We start from the raw sequence: 9,713 nt of genomic DNA, 5'->3' as shown, positions 1-9,713 counted from the left end.
AGAAGGAAGCACTTGGTGGAAGAGAAACACTACAAATTCATTCAGACTTCCAAAAGAGAGATTCATGCAATCTCAGAGCTTGTGTGTTGTGGACGAGAATGGTTTTGTCACAAGTGGGACACTGGGAGGATCTGAGACAGAGACCGAGCACAGCCTGAACAGGAATCATTTCAGGAAGTCTTCATGCTCCTTCAGCCCTCATTGGGCCCTCATCTACAGGAAGCATTCACAAACCATGAAGGAACGAACGAAGAATACATGAATGAGTGAAGGGACAATGGAGGAAGATAAGACTTGGAGACGTCATCTGAATCAACATAGCACAATGCGTAATGATGACATCATAATAGGCAGGCATTCCGGATGGAGATGGTTATTTGGATAAATAGGAAACAATTTATGCAGTGCATCCAGTAGCTTCCCTTCCCTATTGACTATTCACAATACACATGATCATCTTTCAAGCCTATTAGCAGGTCTTTTGGTTATAAAAATCATCTCTGTGTTTTTCTCTTCACTGAATGAACACAGTCTCTTCTAATAGCAATATTTCTTGAACCAGAAGCTGATGTAAACAGCACAGAAGCATTCATAGTCATGCTATTGTTTGTAACCAGTGATGTGACAGATAAATGGCTAATTTTTTAAAAACAATGAGCCCTGATATTGAGTGTTTGCCAATTTCTATGGTGTAAATGCTTCCATTGTAGCTGATTTGAAGGAGGCTGTGTTTAACGACCAAGAACTTTCTCAAGGAATTTGCGTGGACCAGTTCTCCAAAGCTCTCGGAGCTTCTGCCCTTCTGAACAGTAAGGCAATCTATTAAGTATGATTATAACTGTAAACAAAAACATTTGCTGCCAGGCGCCAGCAACTCACACCTGTAATCCTAGCTACTCAAGAGGCTGAGATCTGAGGATCATGGTTCAAAGCCAGCCTGGGCAGGAAAGTCAATGACTCTTATTTCCAATAAACCACCAGAAAACTGGAAGTGGCACTGTAACTCAAGTGGTAGAGCACTAGCCTTGAGCTGATCTGAAGAGCTCAAGGTCCAGCGTTCAAGCCCCATAACCAAAAAAATAAATTGCTAACCTTTCCACAGTTTGTGACCTGAGGAAAATAAAGCGCGATTAAATGTTTGTGAAAGGACATAAATTCAATTCCTGAAATATTCCTGAATTATTTTCTGTGGCATAGCTCTACAGAAAGAGCTTACAGAACTAGAAGAAAACAATAAAAATAATCCAAAGGACTTGAAGGGCTTCCATGTAAAAGTAGGATCTGGAAATATGAAGAATGAGACAGAATTCACTAAGGCTTATGGAGGCTTACAAAGGCATTCAAAGTGGGAAGGCAGAATATTAGCAAGTTGGTCAATTTTCTATTGTAAGTGGATATTACACACATACATACACACACACACACACACACACACACGCACACACACACACACACACACACACACACACACACACACACACACACACAATCTTCAGCCAAGGTGACTTCTGGCCACAGGATGTTTTTTACATGTGAGTAGGGGTATTTCAGTACACAAGAAAGCAGTTGAGCCAGAGAGAACTCACAGCAATTTCAAAGCCATGGAAAAGTCCAGTACATATTTTCTTAAAATAAATATAAATAAGACCACCAAGTGGCATCTAATTTGTGACATAACTGGTCGCCATAAACAATAAAAAGCCATCAACTCCAAGAACTCTTTTTTTGGGGGGGGTCCGGTCATGGGGACTGAACTCAGCTCTTCAGCTCAAGGCTAGCACTCTACCACTTGAGCCACAGCGCCACTTCCGGCTTTTTTCTTTTTGCTTATGTGGTGCTGAGGAATCGAACCCAGGGCCTCAGACATGCAAGGCAAGCACTCTACCACTGAGCCACCTTCCCAGCCCCAAAGAACTCTTAAGTCCAGAAGCAGCTCCTAAGGGGAGAACTTCAAAGAAAAGGATGAACAGAGCACTGGTTCACTGCGAGGCCGGTCTCACCCCCAAATGCCAGCCAGCCCTTCTGACCAGTTCTGAGAGCAGAGCAGCGTGCCCAGAAGAAATCACCACCAGCACTTAAGATTGCCCGGCTCCCTGTGTCTGCTCTCTGCTCCTCCCTTCCCATTCTCCTGTCAGACAGGGAAAGGCTGAGCAGAGGGAAAAACAAGCTTTCTCCTGACGGCTACACACTGCAAAGCGCACACCCCTGGAATGTTCTCTAAAAACCGGCACGTGAAGACTTGTAGTCCTGGTTATGGATTTAAAAATTAACATTTCTTGTTTGATATTCTTAGATAAAGGAAATGCAAATCAGAACAACACTGAAGCTCCATCTCACCCCACTCAGAATGCCAACCATCAAGAAGAAACAATAACACTGGTGAGGCTGGGGACAGAAGATTTTGGTGGGGAGGGCACTGTTGGTGGGAATGTAATTACTCAGCCCATCCACTGTGAAAATCAATATGAAGGCTCACGAAACTAAAAATACAACTACAATATTATCCGGTTATATCACTCCTGGCCTTCTAGCCAAAAGAATGTAAGCACATAGTAGAGATACCCATTTATCCACATTCACCGCTGCACTTGTCACAGTAGCCAAGTTATAGAATAAACCTCAGTGCTCATCAACCTATGAATGGGTAAAGAAAATGTATATAGGTACAAATGGGATATTATGCAGCCATAACTAAGAATTAAATTATGTTTTTCATAGGATCATTTGTGGAACCTGAACAACATCACATTAAGCAAAAGAAGCCAGATTGAGAAAGATAAATATCACATTCTCTTCATATTTAGAATCTAGACCTAAAATAGGGATATTCTGAGTATAAAACAGGGAGCATTTGAGGGAAGGGTATATCTGTGGGAGAGGAGACAATGAGGGGAATAAATATGATCAGTGTTTTATATGCCTATATGGAAACAGAATTATGAAATCCATTTATAAATATTTTAAAAACTGGAGGAGAGGGATAAGGAAGAGTAATAGAGGGGAAGAATTTCAGTACAGTACATTATATGCCTGTGTGGAGATATTATAATGAAATATCTTTGCACAATGAATTTATGTTAATAAAAAGACCATTCCTAACACAGGAATTTTCCTCCTTTTAGCCTTCACTTTCTAGTTTTAAACTTTGGAGTCTTGTATTTAGAGAAATGAAATGGCTAAGAATATATTACATGGCTGTTTCAATCAGTTTAGGATGGTGTAATAACACGGCTTTGATTGAGTAATTGTGTGTGTGCACACACGTGCACATACACCAGCACAGCTTGGACTCAGAGCATGGTGCGCTCCCTTAGCTCTTTCACTCAAGGCAGACACTCTATCTCTTGAGCTGCAGCTCCACTTGCAGCTTTCTGCTGGTTAATTGTAAGTCAGAGTCTCTCCAACTTGTCTGTCTAGGCTCGATTTGAATTAGGATTCTTAGATCTCATCCTCCAGAGTAGCTAGGATTACCAGTACCCAGCTAGACTGAGTAATTTTCAAACAGTAGAAAATTCTTTCTCACAGTGCTCAGGCTGGCTTGTCATGGATGGAGACGCCAACAGCTCTGGGGTCTGCTGAGCAGCTTTCTGCTGTCTCAGTGATGTCTCTTGCTTCACCCCACACGGCCAAAGGGTGGAGGCAAAAGGCGACAGGCAGGTCTCTGAAGCCTCTCAAAGGGCATTAATGGAACTCATTAGGGTGGAGGCCTCAGTGTTAGTCACTTCACCAAAGGCTCAACCTTCTTGCTTTGGAGATTTGATTTTAACACAGATTTGGGATGACATATTGAATTTTGCATGGTAGCTGCATTTTCCCCAACAGATGAGTAAGCGAGATATAATTTGGTAGCAATCAAACAATGTGACATTCCTATTCAAGATACACACACACACACACACACACACACACACACACACACACACACACACACACACACACACACACACACACACACACACAATTCTGGACTTGCCCAGATTTTAATCAGGAATGGAGATCCACGTTCCCCGAGGTGCCCGAGGAAACTGACATGGCTTCATGGGTCAGGTGGCAATGGGCTGCCAGAGCCTCCAGGGACCCAGCCGCTAAGTGCACAAGATGTCCATACACCACAATTAGGATTCAATGAACATATGGCAGAAGGAATCTGTCTGGGGGCGGGGAGAGAATGAATGTAAATACCACAGGGAAAAAGGCCACAAATTAGGCAGTGGGTCTGTGAGCTGAGGGATATCTGCCTCAGGAACAAGTATTGGGGAGCAAGAAGGGGGCACCCCAGAGAGGCTCCACACAGAATGTTCAGCTCATTCTTGGCTTCTACTTAGAATTCAGTTGTCCTCTCTCCGTGCTATGGTCTCCCGCATTGATGCTGCTGAACTACAACTGAGTGAAACCTCGCAGGTGAGGAATTAACTGCCTCAACTTCACCTTGACTTTCAGTCCTGTGGCTGTGTCTTCAAAGAGGATTTCCCCTCCGTGCTACACACAGCATAGATCCAGGCGGCTCATAGCTACTCTTTTGTAATGAGACACAGGCGTGGTGGAGAGAGGCCCTCTTATACTGAATTCGGGCTTAAAGGCTTCACTAGAGACTTAGTTCACTGCCAAGTCACCTTGGAGTAATCCAGCTGGCTAGGAATCTGTTGCAGATCTTGGTCCCATGGGAACTTGGGTCCCTAGTTGAACTATCCAAGGACACTCATGCATAGTCATCTGGCCTGAAGAAAAAGATCTCACAATTACTTTTGGTTTTCTTATTTGTTTCCTTTCATGCATTTGTATTGTTATTATAAAGGTCATATACAGAGGGGTTAGTGTTACATAAGTTGGATAAAGAGAACATTTCTTTTGGGACAAAGTTTCTCCCCTTGCTCTCTTCCAGTTTTTCTCTCCTTTCCCACCCACAACTTGTAGAGTTCATTTGCAATATAATGTCGACTGAGTACCACTGCTGCATTTGTTCAGCCTTTGTCCCTCCATTTCTGTGTCCCCATCCCCTTATCCTTCCAAAGATGGATAAATGAACAAACAAGACAAAAGGAAAAGAAAAGCAACACAGGAACAAAGAAAAAAAACTCTTGTTTCCATTTCCTGGAGTTTGTTTCCATAAATACTACTTTATATGATCAGATGCACATAGGTATTACACTTTTGTAATCCTCTCCTAAGAATATCCTCCTTTGGCCTCACTGTGTATCAATGTCTAGAGACCTGACTAATTTGTCATGTCCCAAAGTATTTTTTTTTACCATCCAAGTGTGTTTAGTTGTAGATTTATAGGCACAGTCTAGCTACCACAAATGAAGGAAACCATGTAACTTGTGTTCTCTCAGTCCAGCTTACTTTGCTTTGATTTACATTTCATTTTCTTTCAGTCCAGTTTTTTCACACAGAGAAGATTCTCTACTTGGGTCGGCTCAAGTCCTCAATAGTCATCTCCCAGATTCATGAGCCACAAGAAAGCAGAAGTCAAGACAAACCCCCAATCCCTACCTCCATCCCCCATCTGCCTTCAGCCATTAACTTCTCCACCACTACTCCTACCCTTTCCAGCTCTCATACATCCTGACCAGCTGACATGTTTAATAAAATGTGGCAGAAGCAATAGGGTATGTCTTCTGGGCTAGTGCACAAGTTTCTTCTCTGGTCTCCTGAGAAAGCCAACCATTCTAGAGGAAGCCAACCATTCTAGAGGAAATCTGAAGATGCCAGCACCACCATTTTCGAAGGCACTGCCAGCCAGCAGACAAAGAAACAAGGTGGGGCCCTGAGTGCCAAAGTTATTTCCAACATCCTATGACTGGCTGGGTGTCAGCCTCAGGAGTAATGAGGGCATCCGAGACCCAACCCAGTTGAGCTCTCAGATCTAGTCCAGTTCTAGTGACCAAATGACTGTACAAGCATGAGAGACTCCAAGAAAACAGTGCCCACAGGTCAGAGCTACAGGGGACACAGATGTTGCTATTTTAGACCACTGGGTTATGTGCCATAGACAACAGGGCTGCTACTCCCTTCATAATTGAAATCCAAGGGTGGTCACTCCATTGACTCCTAGAGGAGAGAGCATGTGCTCCATGAGCAGAGATGTTCCTTCCAAAGGAAGCAGGGGAGGATGGAAGGGGTGTCCCAGCCTGAGGGTGCGCAGAGCTGTATAACACACTGTGTGTGTCCCCCTCTGTGATGACAGAATTCATTCACTGTCACAGCTCTCCTTCAACTCCTAATTTCCCCTGTGTCCCAAGAACATTCCTCTAAATGCCTCCTGGAAAGTTCTTGCTAATCATTGAAGTTATGATCTCCATGCTCCCTCCTCAAGAAGCCTTCCTGCCTCCAGAGGGCTTTCCCTGAGCCCTCTCTCTAACCATCTTCATTGTGGTGCCTTCACCCTGATAGGGGTCTGTGTGCATCTTTATCTCCCTATAGTGCTGCCCTTGAGGACAGGGACAGTATCTGAATTTGTGTCTGAGCTGCTGTAAGGAAGTACCAAAGACAGAGCAAATTACACAGAAAACATTTTTTTTCCAACTCTGGATCCCAGATGTTGAAATGCATGCAGGGGTAGTGAGGACGGCTCTGTCACCCACCGCCATCCTCCCTCCATCACATGTCTCTGCCCAAGTTTCCTTACAAGAACACCAGTCACACTGGATTGGAACCACCTCAGGGCTCACTTAACTAACCACTACTTCAAAGGTGCTATCTCTAGATATCATTCAATTCTAAGATAGTGGGGGTTAAGACCCCAACATGTGACTTTTGGTAAGTAGAAACACAGTTCAACCCATAGTAGCATCTCATTCTTCTCTAGGTTTCCAGTTCTGGTAAGCAGGTGCCATAGGAAGGGGAAGTCAGGAGTAGACTGCAGATGATCAGCGTGAAGGAGAAGAGCAGAGACCCACAGGGAAGACCTGAGAAGGCCATGGAGTGGCTCCAGTGAAGCAGCAGAAACAAGAGAGCAACACGACAGTGGAAACCAATGAACAAGGAGGGAAAAACTGGAAATGAAGCTAGAAAACTGAGTGAAACTGGCAGGGGAAGGGATGAGGAGAAATGGTGAAAGGGGTAACTCTAATCAAGATACACCATATGCATAAATGGACAATCTACTTATTTTTATTTTGTAAATTTTATTGCAAAGGTAATATACAGAGGGGTTACAGTTACATGTCAGGTAATGGGTATATTTCCTTTTGAACATTGTCACCCCCTCCCTCCTTCTCTCCCAGCTTTTCCCCTCCCGACTTTCCTTCCCCCTCCTCCAAGTTGTATAGTTCATTTCTAACAATGTCTAGCAAGTTTCACTTCTGAATTAGTTTACCCTTTGTCCCACCATTTCTGTGCTTCCCCTTCCCTTCCCCAAATAAGATGAACTTATACACAAGAAGAAGGGTAAAGAAATCAAATACAGTGACAGAAGGGAATAAACCAGGAAAGAAAGGAAAGAAAAATGTAAATAGAACTTTTTAAAAAATCTCTTCCTTCCATTTCTTGAAGTTCATTTTGATAAGCATCATTTTATATGATCATATGCACACAGCTATTGAGCCCTTGTGATCCTCTCCTAAGAATATCCTCCTATTCTCACTGTGTGAATGTTTAGACCACTGTTAAATTGTAATCCCTTGTACAATTTTTTAAATGACAGAATATACATATATTAAGCATTAAAATGACATTCTGAAAAATAAAAGAAGGAAAAAATGAGTATAGGGAGGGTATGAGAAGGGGTTTGAAAATGGGGTACAAGGAGATGAAAAGGGAAAAGGCAGAGGGAGGAACTGGAACAGAACATAGAACCAGAACTGGAGCCAGAACCAGAGCCGGCACCAGAACCGGAAGGGGAGGCCCCATGTCCCCCTCCCCCCACCACACCCCCCAGCACCAGAGCCAGAAGGGGAGGCCCCATGTCCCCCTCCCCCCACCACACCCCCCAGCACCAGAACAGAAGGGGAGGCCCCATGTGCCTCAGCACAAGCTTTTCTATAATGTCCGCTCAGAGGTGTCCAGGCCAAATCAGAAAACACCAGCAGGATGCAATGGTGTTCCAACAGAACAAGAGGAAACGGAATAAAGAAAGCATTTCAGTCTCTGATCCAGAATAACTGGATTTTCCATGAGCAAAGCAATGAACGCACATCTGTGCAGCGGTACAGACAATGTGTGTCTGAATACCTGTAATCCCAGCACACAGGGAGAGTGCCAGGCTCGTTTTGTTGTCTTTAATCAAAAATAATATCCAGAAAGAGTCTCAGATCACCTTGGCTGATTATTCAGAGTAAACTCAGACATTTTCAAATGTGATCAGCCAGATTTTGGAGGGCAGGAGTGGGGGATGGGGGTGGGGGATGGGGAACAGCATCACCTTGGAACTTAATTCTACAAGGAGGGCAAAAACAAATTCTACATCTAACCATCATAACACTAATAGGAAGATGTTTTATAAACAGCACGAAGTAAAATGTCTCGATTTCTTTTTTTTCTTCCTAAAAAATTTTAAGAGGCAAAAAAACAAAATTGCTGGTAAAATATCCCCACATAAAATGCGAAGTTTATTGCTCCCTCTGAAGGGCGCTGGGTGCCTGCGGATGCCTAAGCAGTACGGATACAGCTGTTTCGAAGCCAGTCTGTGGCTTTCTTGGTAAACAATATCTTTTTTAATGAAACCCTCTTGTCCACTTAGGAAAAATAATTTTAAACCCTGCAGTAGCACACTCATAAAGGATTGTGAAAGTTTCCAGTACTAAAATTTGAATACTCTATTTTCGGAAAATATCATTTCTTCAGTTACCCCAGCCCAGCCTGGCGGGGGAGGGTGGGGGGATTCAGGCCCTTACTAGAAGATTTCATGTGCATAAAACATTCTCCCACTTTAAATACAGAGCACAAGCTAGGGAGCAGGAGGACAGCGGAAGTGCTGAGAGACTGGCTGGCCATTATTAAAGTGCTCGCTGCTCACCTACCATACCCAGATCTGACTGCTGGGTCCCATGCTCGCTGCTCACCTACCATACCCAGATCTGACTGCTGGGTCCCATGCTCGCTGTCTGGAAGGGCTGCTCTCCCAGCCGTGGACCCCGGAGCCTCTTCTCTTGTCAGAGATGAATCAATTGTCTCAAAAGATATCAGCATCTGCCCAAACCATTTTATATTAGAATAACTGGCAGATGGCGGTGTTTTTATATTTAATCAGTTCCACCAAATGCAGTTTCATCTCTTATAAAACGGAGCCATCTGCAGCGTGTAGGTGTGCGAGCGTCCGGGCCGCTGCCGAGCCCCGCTCTGCGAGGTGCAGCGGCACGTGAGAGCATTTGTTGACATTAGACACAAGAAGCCCACAACTCCTTTCAAATAAAGCCTCGTGTTTTGAATAAACAGTCACATGCAAGCACACTAAATATTGATGGTGCCTGTGCCCCCCACGGAGAGCTGGGAGCAGAGGTTTCTGTTCCATGCTTGGCATCACTTTCTACTACTTCGAGAAGCTGCTTGCTCTAAACTGCCTAAAAATACTCTCACAACAGAATCCTGGTCATTTTCTTGCCTGGGGAATCATCCTGACAAGCATATTATCTTTCATAGAAATTTTTTTCAAAGCAATGGCTATGGCTGCCATAGTACTCGATTTACACACACACCACCACCACCACCAATATAAATATCATTCCTGTGGACATCTGTGGATCCTATCTGGATTAGGTCTGACTAACTAGATG

General features: G+C 43.9%; 1 long non-coding RNA gene across 2 annotated transcripts; it reads left to right on the top strand.

The window, feature by feature from the left end:
* The first annotated feature begins 428 nt into the window (after nt 1-428).
* On the top strand, nt 429-7,059 carry LOC138822113 (uncharacterized). 2 transcript variants are annotated; one of them, XR_011370358.1, is made up of 5 exons: nt 429-809; nt 2,294-2,379; nt 4,326-4,401; nt 5,376-5,759; nt 6,809-7,059. It is a non-coding gene; the product is annotated as an uncharacterized lncRNA (long non-coding RNA). The 2 variants fall into 2 exon arrangements; XR_011370357.1 differs by lacking the exon at nt 4,326-4,401.
* Nucleotides 7,060-9,713: the final 2,654 nt, after the last annotated feature.

The sequence above is a fragment of the Dipodomys merriami genome, unplaced genomic scaffold (genome assembly GCF_024711535.1).
Source record: "Dipodomys merriami isolate MVZ:Mamm:240054 unplaced genomic scaffold, mDipMer1.0.p SCAF_99, whole genome shotgun sequence".
Classification (NCBI taxonomy): Eukaryota; Metazoa; Chordata; class Mammalia; order Rodentia; family Heteromyidae; genus Dipodomys; species Dipodomys merriami.
This window is presented reverse-complemented; position numbering and strand designations above follow the sequence as displayed.